General features: G+C 40.2%; 1 protein-coding gene across 1 annotated transcript in view; it reads left to right on the top strand.

The window, feature by feature from the left end:
• The first annotated feature begins 6,701 nt into the window (after positions 1-6,701).
• The window catches only part of LOC119719912 (probable L-cysteine desulfhydrase, chloroplastic), a 32,254-nt gene continuing 15,282 nt past the window's right edge, over positions 6,702-23,673 (top strand). Inside the window, exon 1 of the mRNA XM_038189383.1 lies at positions 6,702-6,765. The gene's annotated coding sequence lies outside the window, so the exon portion shown is untranslated. The remainder of the gene's footprint in view (positions 6,766-23,673) is intronic.

Raw genomic sequence — 23,673 nt, 5'->3', positions numbered from 1 at the left:
GATATAAAGAAATAGGTATAAAACAGGTTTCGTTTTATAAATGTTATGGGTTTGTAGATCTACCGTGACGTCACTTTGTGAGTGACATGCCTGCGTACTAAATGCACACATGTACACATGTATATTACTTTTGGCTCACTGCGCTTCACGTAACAGTTCACTCATCGTGACGTCATTAATATAGGTTTTCCCGGCGAATTTCCTAATTTTTCTAATCGGTTTCATTATCAGCCATTCAATTTCACGTGAGTTTTGCACATGTGGTCAAATTGGGGTTTCTTTTTCATTTTGGGTTCATTCAATTTCATTTTTAGGCAGCCAAGATTTTGCTCTGAATGTTCGTTTTTATTTTCGGGCAGCCTATTTCGTTTTGGCGCATTCAAGACTTAACTTGTAGCAGTCTTAAATTAAGTCTTGGCAACCTTTTGACGGTTGATGCATTCAAATTAGCAAACATCTGTGCGCTTATAACGTATAACCATGCTTTTCGTTTCTTATTCGTTTATGGGCAATCGCTTTCATCGTTTGGTCATTTAAATTAGTAACCTTTTTTAATCGATATATTTTCCCATTTTCCTCCGAGGTTCATTCCCCCCCCCCCAAAAAAAACTAGTTGACTGTAAAATTTACAATGTAACAAATTAACTGATATGAGGGAAACAAGATGTAACGAAATAATTAACTGAAAGGGACTAAGATAATTTCTTTTTCACTGTTGATCTTTTCTACTTGTTTGAGCAAGGGGCATCTTTACGTTGACAATTTCTTGACGTGCAAGAAATCGGGACAAAAATATGTTTGGCAATGGTTGTACCATCAGGAATACTTCTCTTGCGTTATTTCTTAAATGTTTTCTTGCGTATGTCTGACCGAACGCTTACCGTATTCAAAGGGCCCATATTATGCAAAGTAAGTTTTCAATGCAAACCTTGAAAAATACATCTTTGTGTCACATTTAACCTTATTTGCAAGTTTTATTTTCCGTTTTGAGGGGTGTTTGTGCCTTCTCTGTTTTTATGCTTATGCAAAGTTTCATAGGGCCTATTCATTAGAAAACCTATGATGGCATTCCAGGCATGATTAATGTGAGGGCCCTGTCACACTTCTGCGTATCCCAATTCCTTATGAGTTGCGCATTGACATTTTTTTCATACGCAGTCGTACGCACAATACGCACCTCATATGCATCTCTATCGTTTTGTGTAAGTTTTATGTACGCAGGTCGCAGGCATACGCATGGTACGGCCCAGTACGCCGGATAGTTTTGGGCATGCACACAACTACGTTGCGTACGCTGTTACGCAGGTCATAAGTTATAAATACGCAGCGCATCGGTCCCGCATCTGTCGAGCACGGTACGAGTACGCTATGTGTTCGTGGGGGATTTAGCGGTTCATACGCGGTAATACGCTGACCTCCCAGCACGCACCCCGTCAGCATATGAGCCGCCTATAATTGGACGTATACATAGCGTACTTGCAGCGCACGCTGAACGAGCTCGTAGCGAATGCCGACGTATTGCGTCAGGCGTGCGGTCGGCATAAGTCGGGTGCGTCCGGAATACGCTCAGCATGTGCACTGCATACTGACCTATTCGCAGCCCGAAAAATAATGTTGTGCACTGCATACGCAACTCATACGCATCTCATACTCAATCCGGTTCGTAAGTGACTTCGTCATACACGCGCACGCACCACTGATTACGAGCGCCCATTGGATAAACACTCAAGTTGCGTTAACTTCCGGTTCCATTGGTGCCATGCTACACCATGTACAGTAAGTTGAGATGACGTCACACTTACGAACCGGATTGATGCGCTGAATTCGTTACTTGTACGCTAGATGTGCGTCGCACATAAGTCAAAGTATTCAAAAAATTTCGACGTTTTGAGCGTACGGCTGCGTATTGAAAAATTTTGATAAGGAACTCATAAGGAATTAGGATACGCGAAAGTGTGACAGGGGCTTGACATGGCTATTTCAGCACAAAAAAGTTGCTAGAATTTTGGATATTTGGCTGTACGGTCTTTGGTGATTCTATGATGTGTCAGTACATGGCAGTAAGCACAAAATAAAAATCCTGAGAAAAATTCATTGCACATCCCCTTTAATAAAGAAAGAAAGGTATCTACGGATTGAAGACATCAAATATGATTTTAATACGCTAAGGAATACGGACACGTGTGAAGTCTTAAAGATGTGTGACAAAATGAATGATTCTTTTTGATTGGCGAATGCCGATCTGCGTGATCTTTCAATTTCAATCTGAATCGAATGAGCCAGGCGTTAAATTGAATGAAAACTTGGTGAAAGTGGCCGGGAAAACCTATATTAAATATACATGGCCTTTAAGGGCCGGTGACCATTCAGCCCTGGGTTGAAAAGGGCCCCCGGTAAGCTCGCCTACTAGCAAAAAGCCCTTTCGTACCGGACCAGCTACCGGCCCAGGAGGCTGGTCCGGTGGTAGTCTTGGCCCAAGACGCTCCACGGTGATCGATAGTGGACGATGAATAGTGCGCCCTCTAATGACACCACAATTTGACCAGCGGGCCCACACGCACTAGCCTCTTGGCCATTTCGTATCAGCGGTTTAACTTTTTCTTTAATTTCTTAATTAGTTCGATGGCTTGCCCGACGGTTGTAAACATACATGTTATACAATTGTGCACTTTAATGTGACAAAAGCATGAAACTTTGCATATTGGTTCTTCATGCCATGAAGAAAATTTTCAGATTTGGAAACATTTCATATTTGACCTCTGGTGACCTTTGAGAGGCCAATGGCCTTTACATACACTATTTATAATATAGGTTTTCCCGGCCAATTTCACCAAGTTTTCATTCAATTTAACGCCTGGCTCATTCGATTTAGACTGAAATTGAAAGATCACGCAGATCGCGATCGGCATTCGACAATCAAAAAGAATCATTCCATTTCAATATCCGAGCATTCTATCGCCTTTTAGCTTCACCCGTCCCTATCAAAGATGCATTCATATTAAAAGTATCACGATGTTCATTCAATTTCGTGATTAATATAATCACAAAAAAAAAATTATGACAGCAAAATATCCAAAATTCTAGCAACTTTTTTTGTGCTGAAATAACCGTGTAACATTAATCATGCTCGGAATGCCATCACAGGTTTTCTAATGGATATGAAACTTTGCATTAGCATAAAAACGGAAAAGGCACTAAAAACACCCCTCAAAATGGAAAATAAAACTTGCAAATAAGGTTAAATGTGTCACAAAGATGTATTTCCAAGGTTTGCATTGTAAACTTTGCATGGGCCCTGTGAATACGGTAAGTGTTCGGTCAGACATTCGCAAGCAAACGTTTAGGAAATAACGCAATAGAAGTGTTCCCGACGGTACAACCATTGCCAAACATACGTGTCCCGATGTCTTGCACGTCAGGAAATCGTCAACGTAAAAAAAACCCATTGATCAAACGTTTAAACAAGTATATAGACAAGATCAACAGTGAAAAAGAATTTCGTTGCATCTTGTTTCCCTCATATCAGTTGATTTGTAACATTGTAAATTTTACAGTCATCAATATCGATTAAAAAATCTTACTAATTTAAATGACCAAACGATGAAAGCGATTGCCCATAAACGAATAAGAAACGAAAAGCATGGTTATACGTTATAAGCGCACAGATGTTCGCTAATTTGAATGCGTCAACCGTCAAAAGGTTACAAAGACTTAATTTCAGACTGCTACAAGTCAAGTCTTAAATGCACCAAAACGAAATAGGCTGTCCGAAAACGAAAACGAACATTCACAGCACAATCTTGGCTGCCTAAAAATGAAATTGAATGAACCCCAAGTGAAAAAGAAACCCGAATTGGACCACATGTGCAAAGCTCACTCGAAATTGAATGGCTGATAATGAAACTGATTAGAAAAATTAGGAAATTCGCCGGGAAAACCTATAATTGTTCCTGAAATCACCACTTTCCTATGACCCTATGTCATAGGTCTTCAGGCCATGGAAATAATAATCAGATGTGGAAAAAAGTCAAACTTGACTTCCAGTGACCTTTCAGAGGTCAGTGACCTATATATAGTTATTTATAAGATTTACACTTTAAACCCTAACTTTTTCAAGACCCAACTCTAAAAGTTAAGTGTTCATGCTATGAAAAGCATTTTCATATGAAGTGCATTCCATATCTGACCTCTGGTGACCTTCAAGAGGTCAACGAACTTTGTATGCCCTATTTATAGATATTTATAAGATTTACTATACGAAACCCCACATGTGTATGACCTAAGTCTAAAAGTTGGCTCTTCGTGACATGAACAGAATGTTCAGATGTGTGAACACTCAAATCTGTCCCCTGGTGACCTTTAAGATGTCAATAAACTTTGCATACCCTATTTTCCGCTATTTATCATATTTAACACTCCAAATGCCACTTTTTTATGACCCAAGTCTAAATAGTTCAAAACAAGTGCATTTTAAGTGTTATTCTACAGCATGTCATGAATTCAGACCCCAAGGACAATTTTGTTATGACCTCTGATCTCCATTTCAATTTTGAAGGGCAGAGAGGGGCGCAACAGAATACAAGAGGTAAATTGAACAAGAATCACACTCTAACAGAGACCAGTGGGCTTGGTAAAAAGGTTAAAAATGTGGTGACCAAAGTCCACCTAGATACTACAGAGTGTAATAATTAAATAAGAGTGACTGTTGTTAGCCATTTGTACATATTACATTGTAAGAAAAGTCCAACAGCCTTCTGTCCCGTCGCAACATGTTGCGTCTGCCAATTGAAAAAGGGAAATGAAGGTCAGATAATTATGTCACCCCCAATTTTTTGACTGTATAAATAATAGGTGCAATACCTTTCTTTTGCAACATTTAGGCTTGGGCCACGACAAAAGACGTTTTGACGAATAAATGTGAATAATAGCGAAAAATAAGGTCATTGACCTATCAAAGGGTACCAAAAGTCAGATAATAATGATGTCTCCACATCTGGAAACTCTTTTCATGTCACAAAGAGCCAACTTGGGTCATGAAATAGTTGGGTTTTGAATAATAAATCTTATCAATATCTATAAATAGGGCATACATAGTTTATTGACCTCTTGAAGGTCACCAGAGTTCAGATATGAAATGCCCTTCACATTTGGAAAAAAAATCATAGCATGAACACCTAACATTTAGACTTGGTCTTGAAAAAGTTGGGGTTTAAAGAGTAAATCATAATAATCATAAATATATATACAAAGGTCATTGACCTCTGGAAGGTCACTAAAGGTAATTTTTTTGTGCTTTCACATCTGATCTTTATTTTCATGGCCTTCGAAGACCTATGACATAGACTTTGGTCATAGGAAAGTGGTGTTTTCAAGAACAATTGTTATAAATAGTGTATGTAAAGGTCATTGACCTCTCAAAGGTCACCAGAGGTCAAATATGAAATGTCTCCACACCTGAAAATTAAAAGTTGTATCACTCAACAGCCCCATACACGTGACGCGGTACGTAGCCAGCATCAGCGCTTATCAGCGATCGAGACTGACGGTTCAATGACTCGCCCGACGTTTTTGCATCATTATCAGCGCTCTCCGGGAATGGTGACAGTGAAATTTGTTTTCTTTCATTCCTTTACAAATAACAACTAAACACAACTACTAGCATTTGAAGCATTTGATTTTGTGGATAACCTCCTTACAGTCTTTCTCGTCCGTTTGCGATCCCGCCAAATCCGTTAGTGGGTTCATGCAGGCAAAATGATCGTAATCATCATTTTGTAGAGGCGCGGCATATGATTGGACAACGGCAACAAGAAAACGCAGCCTAGCCAGGTGAGGAGAAACACTATACACTGGTGATGAAAAACATTCTGATAGTACGCTGTAGTTTAACAGCACCAACCCTTTGAGGGGCGTGTTCTGGCTCTGGACGGCTTTGCCTCTGCGATGGGGTATTGTCTTTCGACGCAACTTTAGCTTTGGGGGATCGCAGTTACGACCAGAAGAGTTTTGGTGTGCAAAAGATACAACTTGAGCAGCAGAGTGCAAGCATCGTTTGGTTTCTTTTGGTGAGAAGTTTGTCGACGAGGCCGGCCGTGACGAGTTTAAGGTTTTCTTTCAATTGTCGGGAGTTATCTTTTTTTCAAACAATGTTGCCCAAAAATTTTGGCCGCAGAATTTTTTTGGAACATTTCATGGGGTGGGGGGGGGGGGGGGGGGGGGGCGTCATGTAGGGGCGTCAATCGCTTCTCAAAAGTGGGGGGGGGGGACATACCTATCTATAATACGTGTTCCGTGGTGTGAGCGAGCAGTGCAGTGGGTGTTAATACGCATTTTAGATTATCATTATGCGCTATGTCACGCCGGTTGTCAGCTTACTGGTCCGCGGTCGCCGGTCGAAGGGTCGTTTCTCAGTGGTCATCATGTGGATCATTCGCGACTATTTAGATTTAGATCAATGATAATTGTTTTAGAAACTCAAAATCTCAGTGGGGGGGGGGGGGGGGGTGACTGGGGGGCGACAAGGTTTCATGGGGGGCGGTCGCCCCCCCCCCCACGCCCCCGGTGGCTACGCCACTGCATATCACTAAGGTCAAGTCGTGGGACTAAAAAAAATATAATAATTCCCCCCCCCCCCTTGGGTGCGCCATCGCGCATGCCACGTGGTGCACCTTGCACTTCAGTAGTTTAGAGAAACGCGCCCTCATCGACCAACGATGACAGACGGCCCCTCATGTGTTGGTGATTTGTACGTAGGCCTACATATCGGTAAGCAAAACTCTCTTAATTTTCACCACTCCGTGTGACATTTCACGGACTTTGAACCACCCTACTGGTACCATCCTATATCAAGATATACAAATGATATATTAGTACCGAAATGTTCGTGACAGGAGAGTTCCGAATTAGAAACGAAATTTACAATAGAAATTTTTGCCACAGCCATGACAGCATGCACAACAACAGCTGTTGCAATGAGGGAGGTGTGTTTTATTCCTCCATGGTGTAGTTGAGGACACCTCCGTTCCGTTTTTTGTTATTCTTAAAAAAAGTTGTGCCGCTCAGTTTTGAGCACTTAAGGTCCCAGTCTGGGGTGTAACTATCATATTGATGAAGTAGTAAGGGAGGCGGGGGTGCTGGACTTTTGTCATAGGTCTGTGGGTAGTACAGGGCCATTAATGAGAAGTCTGGGTACCAGACTTTGTCATAGGTCTGTGGGTAGTACAGGGCCAATGGGAAATCCCCCGATCTCAAGAAAAAAAAAAAAATAAAAAAAAATCTGACGCCGGGAGAGAGAGAGAGAAAAATATCTGACGCCGGGAGAGAAAAAAAAAAAAAAAAAAAAAAAAAAAAAAATATCTGACGCCGGGAGAGAGAGAAAAAAAAAAAAATATCTGACGCCGGGAGAAAAAAAAAAAAAAATCCTGACGCCGGGAGAGAGAGAAAAAAAAATAAAAAAATCTGTCATCGCTAAAATGAGGTGATGTCACCACCACGTGACCTTGAAAAATGTGGGAGTCACCACCACGTGACCTTGAAACGTGTTGAGGCACGATAAAATTTTGGCGTAAACAACGCGACCTTGAAACGTGTTGAGGCACGAATGAGGGGAGTCTAATTATTTATAAATCTAAAAGTCTAACCTCAAAAAAAAATGAAGAAAAAATATTATATTTCCTATAATAAATGGAGGGTAATATGTTTAGACCGACCGTCAAAGGATATTCTAAATGGAACAAAGCCACACTGCGTGATTACGTGCAGCGGTATAGTATACCACACAATGAAAATGTTTCTCTTACTCGTAAAGTTTACATCGAGGGGATAAAACATTATGAAAGTCAATTTAAAAACTTGAGGAAAAAGACACTACATGAGCTCAAACAGATTGTAGACGAACACAATCTAGAATACGTACCGACGGGTTATAAAGGACGAGTTTTGAAAAAAGATTTAATCTCAACGATTAAAACATACAGACAACCCGAATACTTTACAGAGTCAGATTTTAGAGAAACGAGAAGGTTTAGAAATTACTACAGAAACTGGGAATTAAACCCCAGACTTTATAACCATGATTTAATCAAGTTTTTTGATTCGCACAAGGAACAAATAGTCAATAAAATCAAGTCTGAATTGAGAGAGCTGAGAGGTTTAAAAATGGAGCTCACAATCAAAATAAAATACGAAAAAACCAAACCGGATGGTACGATCGAAACGATCGAAGCTATTCATTATAGCAAGCAAAAAGCCGTTTTAAATCAAAGTCAAATAAAACAGGCTTTAAAAGAAGAGATCGAAGAGCTATTCAAAAAGGATGAAAGGTATACGAATCAAGGATCGGGTTGGGTTTTAAAAAGATAATGGCGTTATACATCAACATCAACAGATATAATCCAGCGAGAGGTAGTTCCTACATAGACCTACCCGAATATCTTAAAATTAAGAAGGCGATGATCAACATCAAAAACAAAGACGACGAGTGTTTGAGATGGTGTTTGAGAGCTGCTCTTGAGTTGTATACGGATAAAGTAAAAAATCAAATAAGAAATAATCATAATTATAAAATTCATAAAGAAGAACCTGTTGTATACACCAAAGACGACGGACTCAGTTTTAAAGGCGTTGACTTTCCAACACCGGTCGATCAGATACCCAAGATAGAAAGACAAAATAATTTATCGATAAACGTATACGGTTATGAGGGTGAGATATATCCATTATACGTGTCTAAAAACTACAAGGGGAAAGAGATCGATCTGCTTTTGATTTCTAAAGGTGACAAGCATCACTATTGTTGGATAAAAGATTTTACGAGGTTGATATACGACGTTACGAAACATAAATGTAAGAAATATTTTTGTCGAAGATGTCTTTGTCATTTTACCAATCAAAACAAATTAGACAAACATATCACCGATTGTAAGGGTATAGATACACATCCATCAAAGATTGTATTTCCTCTGGGTAAACCAAAATACATAGACGGGCAACCAAGTGAAGAGAGAGACGTACCGATATTAGAATTTAAAAACTATAGGCACAAACAAAAAGCACCATTTGTCATTTATGCCGACTTTGAATCTATACTACAAACAACAACATCCACAGATAAAGAGACAAATACAAAAAAGATTAACGTTCACAAAGCTAGCGGTTATTCGCTAGTTGTCGTCCGATGCGACGGTAAAAATGTATATCAAGAGACTTATAGAGGTAAAGACGCTTCAACTAGATTTATAACGACGTTGTTACAATTACAAAGCGATATTAATTGCCTATTTGAAAAACCCCAATCCATGAAATTTAACGAGCGAGCTAAAGATCATCACGATAAAACAAACACGTGTTGGATTTGCGAAAAACCAATTTATACCAATTACTCGAGCAACTGTCAGTGCCAGAAACCCAGGGAACCCAAGACGATAAAACAAATAAAAGAATATCAGTGCAAAAACAAAAAAGGATTTACCGAGTCTAAATGTCTCGACTGTAACAAGAACATTAATAAATTTAGAAAGGTGAGAGATCACTGTCACGTCACTGGTAAATATAGGGGTGCCTCACACGCTTATTGTAACCTCAAACTACAAATTAAACCCGGTTGTACACCGATACCAGTCTTTTTTCACAATTTACAAAATTACGACGCGCATTTAATCATGCAGGGAATGACAGAATATGATAGTCAAACAGAAATACAAGTGATCGCTAAAAATTCAGAAAAGTATATTTCGTTCTCGATAGGAAATCTACGATTTCTAGACTCGTTTAGTTTTATGGCATCGTCGTTGGATAAATTAGTGAAAGCTTGCCCAAAAGAGTCGTTTCAGCTACTCAAAAAGCATTTTAAACATTCTGACTTGCTATTACAAAAAGGAATTTATCCCTACGAATATATGAACTCGTTTGATAAGTTTCAAGAGACCAGCCTACCACCCATCGGCAAGTTTTACAGCAGACTAAAAGACGAACATATATCGCAACAAGACTACGACAGAGCTCAACGCGTGTGGAACGAGTTTAATATACAAAATCTAGGAGAATATCACGATTTATACGTGACCACCGATACGTTATTACTGGCAGGCGTATTTGAAAACTTTAGAAGAACGTGCATTACAAACTACGGGTTAGATCCAGCCAATTATTACACCGCACCCGGATTATCCTGGGATGCTCTATTGAAACACTCAGAAGTTAAACTCGAACTATTGCAAGACGTAGACAAACATTTATTTTTTGAAAAAGCAAAACGAGGAGGCATATCGAGCGTGGGTGGAATGAGACATCACAAAGCCAATAATCAATATCTCGATGACTACGATTCAAACAAACCCTCGAGTTATATCGCCTATCTGGATGCCAACAATCTGTACGGTTGGGCAATGAGTCAATATCTACCGTACAGCGATTTTAAATGGACACCCTCAAAACCGTTTACCGAAGAAAGAATATTAACGCTTAAGAAAACGTCCAACACCGGTTATTGCTTTGAAGTAGACCTCGATTACCCGAACAATCTACACACCAAGCATAACGATTTTCCCCTAGCACCAGAAAACATCATCATACCCCAAGAGTGGATGTCTGATTATCAAAATGACTTATTAGATACCGAACCTAGTAGCGACGTACAAAAATTAACGTGTACCCTCAATCCAAAACAAAAATACGTGTTGCACTACGTTACGTTGCAGTCATACCTCAATCTAGGTTTGAAACTAAAAAAGGTACATCGCGTGTTAAAATTTAAACAAGCGCCTTGGATGAAATCTTACATCGATAAAAACACGCAACTCCGAACCAAAGCGTCCTCTGATTTTGAGAAAGACTTTTTTAAACTGATGAATAACAGCGTGTTTGGTAAGACGATGGAAAACGTTAGAAACCGAATAGACGGTTACCTACTGAGAGACAATAACGAGAGCGATCAAGAAAAATACAAAAAAATAATTCAAAAACCGAGCTATAAAACAACAACGCCGTTTCCAGAATGTGACCTGTCGTTTGTCGAAACATATAAGACTAAAACCGTGTTAAACAAACCAATCTACTGCGGAGTGAGCATCTTAGATCTCTCAAAGACGCTGATGTACGATTTTTATTACAATCGATTGAAAGACAAGTACGGAGATCAAATCAGGTTGATGTATACTGATACGGACAGTCTGTTGATTGTCGTTTACACGGATGACATATACAAAGACATGCAATCTCACGGGCAACACTACGACTTTTCAAATTACCCAACAGATCATCCTTTGTACAATCCAACCAATAAGAAAGTGATCGGTAAATTTAAAGACGAGTTTGGAGGTAAGGTCATTCAAGAAGCCGTTTGCGTAAGACCTAAGATGTACTCGATTTTAGCGGATGACAACAACATCACTCTTAAAAAAGCCAAGGGGGTCACAAAATCGGTCACTGACAAAAAATTAAAACACCGGCACTACTACGACTGCATCTTTAACAATAAATCTAAAACAGAAACGATGACTCACATTCGATCGGAAAATCACATCCTTTACACCATATCTCAAAATAAACTATCGTTGAGTCCGTTGGATACCAAGAGGTACATTTTACCGGATGGAATAAACACACTCGCTTATGGTCACCGTAATCTAGATATTAATTAGGCGGTAATTGCGTGTCCTCGGGTACGACTTGAAGCTCTTGTCTCACAAAACTCCTTTTTGGGCCGTTTTGAAGGTAATAAAGAGTAGGGCCCGTCGTGACTTTTTTACCGTTAATCATTTTAAATTGACTCGTTCTTTTTTCCACGTTAAAAATGTCTACGCTCCAAATGGGATCCGTGGCTCTTCTCGAGGTTCCACCCTCTTGCTCGCCCGGGTAATATAAATATCTTACCATGGCATCTTGCGGTAATTGTTGCTCTTTTGTTTTAACGGGGTTAGCCGGCGATTGCCGGACCTGTTCTAGTTTAACCGCCTCTGACGGTGCTTTAGCTATTAATCTCGTCGTTTCATCGTTTATAGCTTTGATCACGCCGGGTAATCGCTCGACCCATTGCGTGTTTCTACTCTCGGGATTTAACATTTCTTGAGCGTACTGATGACCAAACAGTCTCTCGGCTAGCGTTCGATTAAATCTTTCTACGATACCCTGCGATCGGTGGTTTCCGGGTTCGCCGACGATAATCTCGACGTTCTTTGAGGCCATCCATTTTTTAAATGCACCTTTAAATTCGGTACCGGCATCTACTCTCAACGTTTTAGGGTAACTCAAAGGCGACCTCGCGTAAATCTTGACGATAGCATCCTGGGTGGAATCTGCCGTTTTAGAAACCAAAGGTTCTGCTTCGTGGTATCGACTCGCAACGTCGACAACCGTCAAAGCGTATTTATAAGTCTTGCGTTTTACTTTATCCCAGGGTAGGTATAGCACATCCATTTGGTGAAAATCGTTTGGTGTTTCAAACTCTTGCGATGTACTCGTAGGTCTGGGTACATACGCGGGACCTGGTAGATAAATTTGCCAGATCGCTTGTTTTTTAAGCCAATCTCTGATTACCTTTTTATCGAATTTGGTTTTATCGTGTAAATGGTCGACGGCGCTTTCACCTTTCCAATAACCGCTCGGGCTATAATACAGTTTTTGAAGTTTATCCATCATTTACTATAATAATAATTTAAAAGGCTTTATACATTAAATATATGGCGTCAGCTTTTGCAATGATGGTTGGAGGTGCGATCGTAAACGCCTTAGCTTTTTCGGGTTCAAACTATTTATTTTCAAGTCTAAGTGGTGGCAGCGAAGAGCGTAAGAGACACGATTTAGCGACAGAACAACTCGCAGCCGCCAAAGATAAGTGGCAACGAGAACGAACGAAATATCTAGATTTTCTCAACGAACGTATCAGAAAACAAAATGCCTCTAAAGAAACATTTTCCAACGTAGACCGAGCGTTGCGTTACTACAACGAGGTGAGTGGACAATCTACCGAACTACCCGTAGGACTGCAACGCGAACCCAAACTCGAAGATTTTTACGAGCCTAGCGACCAACAAATAGAAAAAGAACTGGCGTTTATCGCGGGAGGAACGCTTTTGGTGGGTTTCTTGGCTTACAGATACCTTTAAATTTAAAACTCGTATAAATAAAATGAATGCGTACGGAAAAAAGCTCAATCCCAGCAGGCTATTAAAAATACCCAGATCTATCAAGGGTGAGAGAAAAGAGGTGGTCATTACCCACAATCCTAGTAGTATATCGGCGGGACAAACGCTGAGGGTCAAGTTTCCTCAATTGGGCGTAGACGACGTGATCGTACCCGACACTTGTAAACTAGCTTTTAATTTAGAACTCGAAGGTGCAGGCGACAACAATAGAACCATTTTTAACAATTTGGCCAGAAATTTAGTCAGTGAAATCAGCGTCAGACTTCAAGGTCACGAAATTATAAGTTATCGTAACGCCGACGTGTATCACAACTTTAAAGACAATTGGATCAACAGCTCGGCAACTCGAAACATGGCATACTCGGGCATAGAAAAAGAAAACGTGTCTAAACTAAGAACGGGGGCTGGAGATGCTAACGCGGGTGCCAACAACGGTAAAGATCAGGCTATCGCGGATGCCTATGGTAACAGATATTGTATTCCCCTAGACATTGACATACTGACTTCGCATCACCCTTTTTACCCCAGCGGTTTAAAACAACCTCTGACGTACGAGATAAAGTTTAACGATCACGATAAAGTAGTCAACAGTTCAGATACGGCGGCGATGTACAGTATCTCAGACTTGTCTCTCGAATACGAAGTGGTGACCAACAGAGACCTAGCCATCACCATCAGGAATAAACACAAGGGGTTAATGCAATATCTGTTTGATAAAATCCACTCGCTAGAAGTTAGATCCGTCAACAAATCGGACACGCTTTGGAACGTCAGCGTCAATCAACCCATCAGGAGTCTCAAGGGTATTTTGTTTTTGTTTAAAGATCCCACTGAGAAAAACCCGCAGCGATTTTATAATCCAAAACTAACCAAAACATCGGTGACTGTAGAAGGTAAACCCAATCAACTCTACAGTCAAGGCATGTTTCAATATCAACACTGGTACGAAATTAACAAGTTCTTTGGAGACAGCGATACCGAAAGCGGGCGCGGAGTAGCTAAAGACTTAAATTTGACGGGTTGTGACCTCGGAGACTATCTAAAAAACAAGTACGGTCTGTGGCTCGATTTTAGAAGTAACGACGACAATTCCGCTCACGGATCCGGTAGGAAACTCGGAGACGGAGGAGGCATCAACATTCAATTTAACAGAGAAGCCGAAAGTCAAGGTGACCTCACGATGTACGTATTTTTGGTCATGGATGCTCAATTGAACTTGGAAGACGGAAATTTTAAATCTCTGTTAAGTTAAAATGACACAACCGCATTGCGCTTTAATCGTCGGCAAAACAAATTCGGGTAAAACCAAATGGATTTTGGATCTGTTAGAGTCAGACTATAAAAATACATTTGAAGCGATAGTCATCATTTGCCCTACCATATTTAAAAACAAAACGTACATCGAAAGAAAGTGGATTCAAGCAGATCTCGAGGTATACCTCTGCGATCCGGAATTGTACAAGATGACGCTCAACGAAGCGATCGATTTTTACAGTAAAATATTCGAAGGTGTTGCCACGCTGTTTATCGTGGACGATTGCTCTTCGGATCAAGAGATTAAATATCGTAAAAAGACGTGCGCTTTAAGCAAGATGGCGTTTAGCGGAAGACACGTAAATCACAGCTGTTGGTTACTGACCCAAAAGTACAACAGCGTTTTAAAAGATTATAGAGAAAACACGGCCTGGTTGGCTTTATTTTACTGCAAAGATAAAACATCGTTTGATCAAGCGTTAGACGAAAATGACGTCGTACCCATTGAAGAACGAGATTATATAAAACGACGTTTGAGAGATGTGAAATATAGTAAATTGGTCGTATACACCGAACCTCCAGTTAGTTACGAGCTACTTGAGTAGCTAGGTGAGTAACAATTAATAGCTAGGTGGGTAACAATGAATAACTAGGTGGGTAACAATTAATAACTAGGTGAGTAACAATTAATAACTAGCTTAGTAGCAACCTATTCAACAAACTACACAAGCGTTACAATTTGTTAATCAACAAACGTCAACAAAATTATATTTTGCTGTTAGTAAATGATAGCAATATTCGAGTATTTGCAGTTTTTGGCTATTATCGTCATATCGATTAATTTATCGTTTTACACCTACGAGTACCTTTGCCTTTGTAACAAAGTTGCAACAGCCACAACAAAATTAAACTCCTTTCTAATTAAATGGAAGACCTAAAACTGACTTTAACAAACGAACAAGATCACAACGCAGAACATAAAGATCGTTTGTGCGGTGTCGTAGCAGCTGGAAACTCTAGAAAGTACTTGGGAAAGGAATACACCGTTAAACAAATCGAAGCTCTTGACAGTAAAGAACTCGAAAAGCTGTATCATCTGTACGAAACTAAATTTGGAAATGAAATTGTTAAAACCGTTGGTAAATACACTTTAAGTCTATTTTCGAGAGTGTTAGCTGTGGTTACACCCGTACAAGTTTTAGGATATAACGTCACTATAGATTCTGAAGAAGAACTCACCAACGACTTGAGTTCCGATCCTATTATAAGCGCGAGTATGGCTGGTATGTTGAGCGACGTTTGTTACAAGTACGGAACTTTTATATCACCCCTAGTTGCTACGATAATCACAACAAAACATTTAAAATTTAATAAACCTAATATAATAAATGGAAGATCAGAAAGCAGCGACAGCAACGCCTGCAGCTCAACCAGCAGAGACAGAGACGCCCCAACCGATAAAAACAACGTCGTCACCGACGGTAACGAGAGTGACCAAGACTAAAAATCCTAAACGAATACAGCAGGGTAAAGCTTTAGCCGAGCACAATAGACAGATGAAATTAAAATTAGCAAAAATGAACGTAACATCGGACGAAGCTACGAGCTCACCAGACTACAACTCTTGGGTGATGTGGGGGGCTATAGCGTCTATAATAGGAGTGGGGTTGCTGTTACTAAAAAGTAAGGCAACTGCGCCGGCCGCACAGCCAGTGCCGGCAGTCACGCAACCCACTACACCCAGCGCCCCCAAAACGCTAGACATGGAATAGATCAGACCTTTTAGGTCTGTAGCTAAACCAGCAATTTAAAAATTGTTATATTAAAAACGATGAGTAACTTTGACACAAACGGAATAGCTAATACGATTTATCACGGAGCCGTCATATCGGGTCTGGTGATGGGATACGCCATGGTAGGAAATAAACTACTCAAAATGAAAGCGCCAGATTTAAGCAAACTAAGCGTAGAAGATGCGGGTAAATTGACGGGCATTATAAGTGGAGCTCTGGCCACGCAAAATTGGTTGGTGACACAGGGTATACTACCGGGCAGTATAATGAAAACGGCATAATTTAAATAGGTTTATTAAATAAATGGCTGAGGGAGGATTTGATGATCCAGACTACGAAAGAACAGATGATTATGACGATGATGATGTAGCAGAGACCAATCTGGACGACAACCCTGATACTCCTGCACCACCAATCCTCACTACCGACATAGATGCCGTTTTAGACCAAGGAAGAAGCATGGTCACTAATGGGCGCGTTGATGAGTTTTACGATACTTATAACATATACAATGAACCAATACGTCCTAGATACGAAAAATTTATTCTCAAAACAGATGGTTTATTTTACAAATCTGATAAAGGTGATGTTAGGTTGACGGTTAGAAATGATCCAAACAGATTTTTGACTCTGAGGACTATCGAGATAAATGTAAGGAAGATTGGTTTAAACGGGAGAGATTTTATTAGAAACAAATTAGGCTTTACGCATTACGAACGTAAGACACTCAGTGACGATCAAAGTCAACAACTGCGATCGATACAACCTGAGAGTATCCCCATGACAGAACTACCCAGAGTCACCGATGAGGTAACCGAGATTATAGACGATTTACAACGCGACACCGGCGCTCAAACGGAAGGATTAAATTACAGAGAACTCCAGGGTTTAGACAAAAGTCTTCAGACGTTGAGAGGTAGCCTAGAACTTAATTTAGCGCGTCTCACAGAACTAGACCAAGAGATATTTGATGCCGAACATGAATTAGGTGACCCTAGGAACAGCGAAGAAGAAAACCAAGAGATAAGAGCTCAATTGCGCACCTTAGACGATGAAAGATCCCTCAGATTAGAAGCCGCAAAAGACGACGAACGAGGGCTCAAAAGTCAGATCTCTAGAATCAAAGAAACGATTAATAAAATTTTGGGCAACGACACGACTCTGGCAGAAAAGATTAGAATTCTGTTTAGAGAACAAGGTGTGACCGTAGTGAGTATTTTAGCCGCTTTGAGTTTAGCCATCAGCACGATAGTGAGTAGCATCGTCGCTAGCGTGAGAGGTGCGGGTGCCCCACCCACGCCAACACCAACACCAACACCAACACCAAAAGGTGGTATCAAAGAGTGGATTTCAAAACAACTCGCTAATTTTGCATCTGCTCTTCAAAAACTCGGAGTGAGCGCGTTGGGTGCTCTGCCGGGCATCATAGGTAGCATACTGAGTTGGATATTTAACGCGCTGAGTAAGTCCGTATCGTGGTTGGCCGAACACGTGTGGGCTTTGTTTTTGGGTGTGGGAGCCTTGGTGTTTGCGTACCTGCAAAAACGATGGTAGTTGTAATCAAAGTTAAAAACAAAACAACAAAAAAATAAGCCTTACCAACTTTGTGCTGGTAAGGCTTTTTTTTGTGTTGTGAGATTAGAGTGTGACTTATCGCGTTGCCTCGTAAGCTAAAATACCCATGCCAACGATAGCTAATATTCCTACCGTCAACGATAATTTTTCGTCTTGGTGAGTTTGTAGTTTTGTGGGTTCTTGGGTTAAAACTGTTGGTGCTGGTGTTAGTGTTGGTGCTGGTGTGAGTGTTGGTGTTGGTGTTAGTGTTGGTGTTGGTGTTGGTGCTGGTGCTAGTGTTGGTGATACAACATCGGTCATAGGCTCTAGGGGTGTTGGTGGCGCGACATCATCGGTGTCATCAAAAGAGTCGTCCGGCTGAGGTTGTGAGTTTAAATCTAACACCAAACCAGTTTTCATACTCTGGGTAGCGATTTGAAGATTGTTGTTATAGCCGTCGTGCGTTCCAATCCTTAAGTTCATATCCGATGGAATTAAATATAACCCCGGTTTTACGACAAAATTTAAAGGTGTTCTGGCATACTGCAGCGAGTCTTGAAATTGATTGATACTCGTTTCCATATCGTCTACTGCATTGATGATATCTTCAACGATGACGTTAAATTGTCTTTGAGCGTCTAATCCGGTGCCTGGTGATAATACGCTCGTTTTTGTTTGAGCCTGCGCACCGAGTAAAGCGTACACGTAAGATCTGATCGATTCGTTGATCTTTATGATTCCCGCGGGGGTAAACGAACTCTTGGTGGGTATAAAATCTAACCAAGCATTTTGCACCGATTCATTTTGTTCGATATAAATAATCGTGTAAGAAAGGTAACTGTTTCCTCTCTTTTTAGGACTATCTAGACCCCCGTAGCCGCCGCTGCCGTAAAGAACCTTGGGGCTGTTGGGTAGTGCTCTATAATAATCGCCAACCGCCAAAAACTTGCCCTTATTAAAGCTATACGAGTTACCCAAACCGTTAGATATTGTGTCTCTCGTCTGTTTAAAAGACTTGTTTTGATCTATGCCAAACAACAAACAGATATCGTTAAATGCTCTATGATTATAACTGTTGTCTAGAACGTTAAATGTATCATCTCCCGGTAAAGGAGCGGCAAGGTCATATAGGATCTTTCTAACCGTAAAATATAAATGAAAGTTAAAGATGGCCCAAACGTAACGGTTGCTCGCGTTTAAAAGATCAAATCCAACACCGCAGCCCGTAGTAGCGCAATAGATCGCAAAATTTAACTGATTTTGATAAAACGACATGGGGTGTGATTTCCAACGATCTACATCCTCATCCGTCTCAACGTGAGGCAATTTATAGTCTGAGGTTAAGTCGGGAAACGAGCTTAAAAAGCCGTTGGTATTATTAACTATAACTTCCAGTTCACTGGGTTTAGTGCTGTTTAAAAACTTTGCTTGGGACGCAGCTTGATGCTTTGGCTCGGTTGCCTTGGCTACATTTTGATTTACTTGTCTCGTTACCTGATCAGCTATCGATTGTATCTGCTTTTTTAACAACATAAAAGCAGCCATTATTTTAGTTTCAGTTTTAATATAAAAAGACTTTAAAATAAATGCATTCGTTTCACTTGTTTCAAAATGAGCAGACGTTTAAATTAGAAGACGTCGTAGATAATTTAAACGGTCAAAAATCTGTACGCGTAAAAAGAGTAATGTTTAACCCCGGATATTTTAATATTTCCAGCGCCACGGAGATTGATTGGTATACGCAAATAGATGGGAGACCCGCTGAAAGACTTGGTGATACTAGTAGAAGTTACGAACGGGTTAACCCAGATCTAGAAGTAAGAACAGATAGAGATTTTATTGCGCAATTGGTACCCGAGTACCCCTACGACTTTTTAATTAGAGACGAAAATACTTTCAATAGAGTTATAAACGATCTTATAGAAGCGTATGAAGAAGATAGACTAGACTCTGCTTTAGAATCGATCGAAAAAGAAAAAAAACAAATATCTGAAAGACAAATAAAATTACACGTTAAAAGTCAAGAAAGAACACTAACCGACGTACAACGCAATACGATTATATTTTTAATAACAACTTTATTTGAAAGAAGAGACTTCATCGTTGAAGGTAAAAAGATAGCGCTAGAATATATCGAAGGTATAATAAGCGAACCTAGAGCGAGAGTAATTAGACATGCTGGGATAACAATACGGGGGAGTCTTGTCGTGTCTGGTGATAATTTAGATTTTATTTCTCCGAGTCTTTTAGCGCCGTTACCAGCCGGAGTCACCGGTTCGGTCACCATCCCACCTGGGTGGTACGACGTCGATTGGTTCGATTTTATTTTAAATTATATACCCGGGGTAAGTTTTCGAATATTTAGAGAATCTAAAAAGGTGACGTTGGTTGTAACCGACGTCAATCTCAAATTGCGTTTAAACAGAGAAGTCTCTCGATTACTCAATTTACCCAAGGGAAGACTGATACCCAAAGTGGTATATACGGGGTCTTACGACATTCATCCGTTTAAATTTTTGTTTATTCGCTGCCCGCAATTGAGTACGAGTGAAAACTTTTTTGATGGCCGTCCGTCTGACATCTTAAAAATCGTACCCGTGGGTACGCGCAAACCCGAGCCTGATAGAGTCGAGGATTTCAAGAAACTTAAAAACGGTATAATCGACAAACTGACATTTTCAATCATAGGTGAAAAAGGACAGATCATCAACAACAAGGGTGTGAGTATCATGATCGAGTTGGAGATCTTTTAATTTTAAAATCTTTTTATATTAAAAACATGAGTGTAGATGGTAAGGCGTTATACCCTGATATTTCTGGAGATGTACTCCGATTAAATAGTAACGAAGAAACAAAAGTATACAGACTAAAAAAGATTGAAGAGATTCGATCTTTAATCTTAAAAGAGAGAGACCACCGAGAGCACACTTATAAAAAAATAAAGAGAGTGATCGACACTATTAATTACGTAGAGATAGGATTAGAAGGATTGGGGGCTATAGCGGGGGCTGTCGGTATTCCCGCTCTCTTGGGTGTTATATCAACCCCCGTTGGATTGGTGCTAGAAGGAACGTTTATAGGCGCTTTTGGTGTAGATATTCTGCTTAGAATCGCGTCTAGGCGATTATCCGCCAAGCTAAAAAAGCACGACCAGATTAAGATATTAGCAGACTCCAAACTTAACACGATTGAAGAATACGTGTCTCAAGCCATCAACGACGGAGATATATCGCACGAAGAGTTCTTACTGATTACGAGAGAGCTCGCCAAATTTAACGAGCTTAAGCAGAAAATTAGAGCAAAGACCAGCACAAAGCTTCAAAAGATTAAAAACGATACAGACTTTGAAAAAGAAGTTAAAAAACGGGTAGACGAACGGCTGGCAAAAGAAAAAAAATCTCTTATCGAAAAACTTACAAGTTCAAATTCTCGGTAAATAAACATTATGAAAGCGATCCGCCGAGTTATACCTCTATTTCACCTCTTGGGGTGTTACCCTCGGCCCCGCCTTTATTGTAGTGGTCATCGTATCTTTTTAGTGCTTTATTAAATTGATTTTGAGTCACTTTAAATAAATCTCTAACTCGTTCTTTGTCTAATCCAACGACGTGATGATAACACGCCGCTATTAATGACCGTTTGACGCAACCATTCCCCCTCAATGTTTTGTAATTAACGAGCTCGTTATATTTATTGATTGTTTCTTGGACATCTTCTAAGTCTTGCTCTGGACACACCGACAAAATAAGTTTCTCCACAGTTTTTCTTTTGTTTCTCTTTAAAGTTGACCAATTGATACGATCTTCTTGCGCATTTTCTGCCGAAAAATCAAAATAACGTGAAACTATTTCACCGCACGTTTCACAAATTAAAAAACCATTCTCGATGAGTATATGATGATCACACTTATCCCCAAGTTGTGACGTCCCAAAGTATTCCATCTATTTAATAAAAACCGATATTATTTTTTATTCATTTTTCAAATACTCGTCGGTCTAAACATATTACTCTCCATTTTTTATATTAAAAAACAGCTCCTCACCTTTTACAGGGTAAGGAGCTAATTTTTTTCTTTCTCTCACTCTCTCTCCGTTAGATTTATTTATTTTTTTTTTTTTTCTTGAGATCGGGGGATTTCCCATTGGCCCTGTACTACCCACAGACCTATGACAAAGTCTGGTACCCAGACTTCTCATTAATGGCCCTGTACTACCCACAGACCTATGACAAAAGTCCAGCACCCCCGCCTCCCTTACTACTGATGAAGTACTCAAGTAGCGACAAAAATATCAAAAAACAAAAAAATAATGAATCATTTGAAATATTATCTCCCGAGTAAGATTTTATTAACATTGTATAATTCATTTGTTTTACCATACTTAAATTACTCAATTTTGACCTTGGGTAGTTTGCCATCTAAGTGTAACAAATTACTTACTCTACAGGAACAATTAGCAGTTGTGTAATTTTGAAGGCTGGCTATCATGATCATTCTGCTCCATTATTTGCTAAATTAATTGTGTTACAATGTAATGACTTATATTACCTTAATTTGGGAAAATTAATACATAAATTTATGCATTAAATCTACTCCCGTCCTGTTTTGATTCTTGCTTTACCTCAGCATCTAACTAGTCCGAAAATTTGGGACTCTCAATACTGTGTATGAGAGTCCCAAAACTTAAGGTATTGAAAACATGCAAAAACAAGAAAATAGACTGGCACCTAAAATAACCAGTCCAACACAGCTAGCTTCAGTACTGCATCAATCAACCATGCCAAAAGAATTTAAGAAACGTGGCATGAAGCGGGAACTAAGTCTCAATTTACAACACATTTCTCCATAGTCAAGCCACCAGACTATTGACACTGAATGAAGAGGTCAGTCTTTTCAAATAGTTGGACCATGGTTGGACATGTACCAGTTACAGGCGCGGATCCAGGATTTCTTTAGACGGGGGGCACACTTTTAGAGCATTTTGCTCTGAGTAATAATGCGAGCGTGGAGCGCGAAGCCCTTACGGCGTGGGGTCCGGGGCCCGCTTAAGGGCCCCGGGAAATTTTGGATTCTCGATGCTCTGTGGTGCAATCTGAGGCCACTCCTGGCCCCTTTCCCCCTGAATTATTAAGCTTATAAGGATTTTTTTTTTTAAATATACTCTTGTTTTTACAAATGTTAAGCTACTGTGTACTTCAAATGTGCAAACCATGTATTTTCGTCTTCATAATTTCTTGCATTGTATTAAAAAAAAAAAAAAAGGAATTGTATTGAACAGTGTAAACTGTTGCAATGGGCGATGCGCTGGGACCAAGGACTAATGCGAACGCGGAGCAGTGTCTTACGGCGTGAGGTTCGGGGCGCGGGCCCACTGAAGGGCAGTGTTGTAGGTCTCGAGACCGGTCTCGGTCTCGAGACCGGTCTCGAGACCACTTTTTGCTGGTCTCGGTCTCGGTCTCGGTCTCGGAAGCTGTGGTCTCGGTCTTGGTCTCGGTCTCGGTCCCCTTTGGTCTCGATATTTTGGCTGGTCTCGGGTCGAGACCAGCAATATGTAGCTTTTACAGCTCGATCGGTTACTTTGTGTTCACTTCGTTCAGTACCGTTGTTAGTTAAAACATTTGCTAGCCCGTAGATCAAGCTTGTTATATATCGTGGTCGGTTTGCCGGACTCGACTGCACGTTGGAAAGTCCCCAAAGTACATGTAAAGCTGCAGCAGTACCAGTCACTGAACGATTTGGAGCAAGTTTGGCATTTATCTGTTGAGTCGGGCACATAAAGCAAAGTATGAACTTGTAACAATTTATGCAATAAGGGTCAACCATTTTCGGGGATTGTGTAGTTTAGCCCATCCCTGTGGGCGTAATCACTTGCATTTTGTATTCTGATAATAAATGAGGTGCTTCAAATTAGTTATATTTTCGACCCCACACA

Source organism: Patiria miniata, unplaced genomic scaffold, assembly GCF_015706575.1.
Source record: "Patiria miniata isolate m_02_andy unplaced genomic scaffold, ASM1570657v1 HiC_scaffold_9, whole genome shotgun sequence".
In the NCBI taxonomy this organism is placed as follows: domain Eukaryota; kingdom Metazoa; phylum Echinodermata; class Asteroidea; order Valvatida; family Asterinidae; genus Patiria; species Patiria miniata.
This window is presented reverse-complemented; position numbering and strand designations above follow the sequence as displayed.